Source organism: Ambystoma mexicanum, chromosome 4p (assembly GCF_040938575.1).
Source record: "Ambystoma mexicanum isolate Mex_15411 chromosome 4p, UKY_AmexF1_1, whole genome shotgun sequence".
Classification (NCBI taxonomy): Eukaryota; Metazoa; Chordata; class Amphibia; order Caudata; family Ambystomatidae; genus Ambystoma; species Ambystoma mexicanum.
In genome coordinates, this window is record NC_090927.1 from 827,678,326 (window position 1) to 827,680,981 (window position 2,656).

The 2,656-nt window shown below is 50.0% G+C and overlaps 1 pseudogene; it reads left to right on the plus strand.

Annotated features, from left to right (window-relative positions):
- The first annotated feature begins 842 nt into the window (after positions 1-842).
- Positions 843-2,078, plus strand: LOC138453496 (Y-box-binding protein 1 pseudogene; annotated as a pseudogene).
- The last annotated feature ends 578 nt before the right edge of the window (positions 2,079-2,656 follow it).

A 2,656-nucleotide genomic window follows, 5' to 3' on the forward strand; every position in this document is an offset into this window, starting at 1 on the left:
CCATAAAGCGTTGGAAGATTGCCGGAGCATTAGAGAGTCCAAAGGGCATGACCAAGTATTCGTAATGACCAAAGGGTGTTCTGAAGGCTGTCTTCCATTCGTCACCTTCTCTAATACGAATCAAGTGATAAGCACCCCTGAGATCCAATTTGGTGAATATTACGGCTCCTCTTACGGCTTCCAGGATATCTGAAATCAAGGTTAATGGATAACGACCCTTAAGGGTGCACTGATTAAGACCTCGATAATCAAGACAAGGTCAGACTTCCTTGGTGTCTTTTTTAGGAACAAAAAATAATGAGGCTCTAGCCGGAGACTTGGATGGGCGTATGGTGCCGTTTTTAGGTTAGTATCTAGGTATTCACGAAGGGCCTTTTTCTCTAGTTCAGACAGGATAAACATCCTTCCAAAGGGAATCACGGCTGAAGGTTCGGTTTCAATAGCACAGTCCTCAGGCCTATGGGGTGGTAGGGCTTGGACAATAGCAGAAGAGAACACATCGGCGTATTCCTGATAGGTTTTAGGAACCTGGATGATGTTGGAGACCATAAGGGAATCTTGCTGAGTTGTCGAACGTTCTTCTGATGTTGTCGGTGAAGGATCCTGGAACAGACAATGGGACATGCAAAATTCGGAACCTAGGAACAGGGAACCAGCTGTCCAATTGATGTATGGGTTGTGTCGCGGTGTGCGCGATGCTGTCCGGTGTGTAATGCGCGATGCGCGGCGCTGTTTCACCTTTTATATTGCTAACCTGTGTCTTTTGTCTCCTTGCAGGTTGTGATGTTCCTCGCTGAGTGCCGTAATGTTCCAGCAATGATACTGACCAGGAGATGAGCGGACGCCAGGGAGCCCGAAGGCAGCAGCCACCGCCGGCCTGATACCATCAACCCCGGGGAAGGAATCAAGTCACCACCGCGAACCGCAGCATGACTAGCGAGGCTGACACCCAGCATCAGCCCGAGGCCGCTGACAGCAAGCCCGGCCTAGCCCCGGCGGTCCCCACGGGGGACAAGAAGGTCATCGCAACAAAGGTTCTGGGGACAGTTAAATGCTTTAATGTACGAAATGGGTACGGTTTCATCAACAGGAATGACACTAAGGAAGACGTGTTTGTACATCAGACTGCCATCAAGAAGAATAACCCCAGGAAGTACCTGCGCAGTGTAGGGGATGGAGAGATTGTGGAGTTTGATGTAGTGGAAGGAGAAAAGGGTGCAGAAGCAGCTAATGTCACAGGCCCTGGAGGAGTTCCAGTTCAAGGCAGCAAATATGCAGCAGATCGTAATCATTACAGACGCTATCCCCGCCACCGGGGTCCTCCTCGCAATTACCAACAAAATTATGAGAACACCGAGAGTGGAGAAAAAAGTGAAGGAACTGAGAGTGCATCTGAAGAAGGCAACCCTCAACAACAGCGCCCTTTTCGTAGGCGGCGTTACCCACCTTACTACATGCGAAGGCCATATGGGCGTCGACCACAATATGCTCATCCTTTACAGGGGGAATTACTAGAGGATATCGATAACCAGAGTGCGGGAGAACAAGGCAGACCAGTGAGACAAAATATGTTCAGGGGTTATAGACACGATTCTGCAGGGGCCCTCCTCGTCAAAGACCATCTCGAGAGGACATAAATGAAGAAGATAAGGAAAACCAGGGGGATGCTACCCAGAGTCAGCAACCACCTCAACGTCGGTATCGTTGTAACTTCAACTACAGACGCAGACGGCCAGAAAACCCTAAACCACAAGATGGCAAAGAGACCAAAACAGCCGACCCTCCAGCTGAGAACACGTCTGCTCCCGAGGCTGAGCCGGGCGGTGCTGAGTAAATAACGGCTTACCATCTCAACCATCAACCGGTTTAGTCATCAAAAAGAATGAAATTCCAGCAATAAGAAATGAACAAAGAATTCGAAACTGAAGACCTTAAGTGCTTGCTTTATACAATTGACCAGATAACTAGAACTGTCTGCATTATGTATGCAACATGAATTTTTTTATTATTTCTACTTAAGGTCTTTTGGGAATGACAAACATGTTTTTAGAAGCCTATTTTTTCTCAATAAACCTTTTTTAAAGGTTTTTAAAATTGTTTTGTATCTGGTCAAACTGAGATTTTTAACAACCTTATTTTTAATTTGGGGGGGCGTGGCTTGGCGGCCATGCAAGCGTGAGCTAGTCTTGGAGAGCTCCCACTAGATTCGGCAAGAGATCCTGGAAAAGGCCGTAAGCAGAAGAAAAATGATCGAACAAAAGCTGGGAAAAGGCACTGGAAAGCCCAGAGAACACTCGGGAGAAAGTCCGGAGAAAATCGGAGTCTGGGGAGACAGAAACGGAGAGTGCGAGATAGGCGTCACCGCCACGCAAAATGGCGGGCGCGCCTCGCTGAAACGGCCGCTCGCCCCTGAGAAGGAAACAAGCGAAGAAAGAAGGAAGAAGGGGCACGAGGGCGCTGACGGCGGACAATCAGCCTAGTGAAGGCCATCGAGTCGCCGTGGAAAGGTGGCGGGCTGGTCGCTGCGGGAGGTGGACCAACCGCTGCAGGGGGGAGAAGGCCGAGAGACATGCTGTCGCACTGCGCCAGGGCAGGCAAGCAGAGGCGCGGACGCCCACAGTTGCAGACGGCGAGCGCCGATCCGCAGCACAGACCG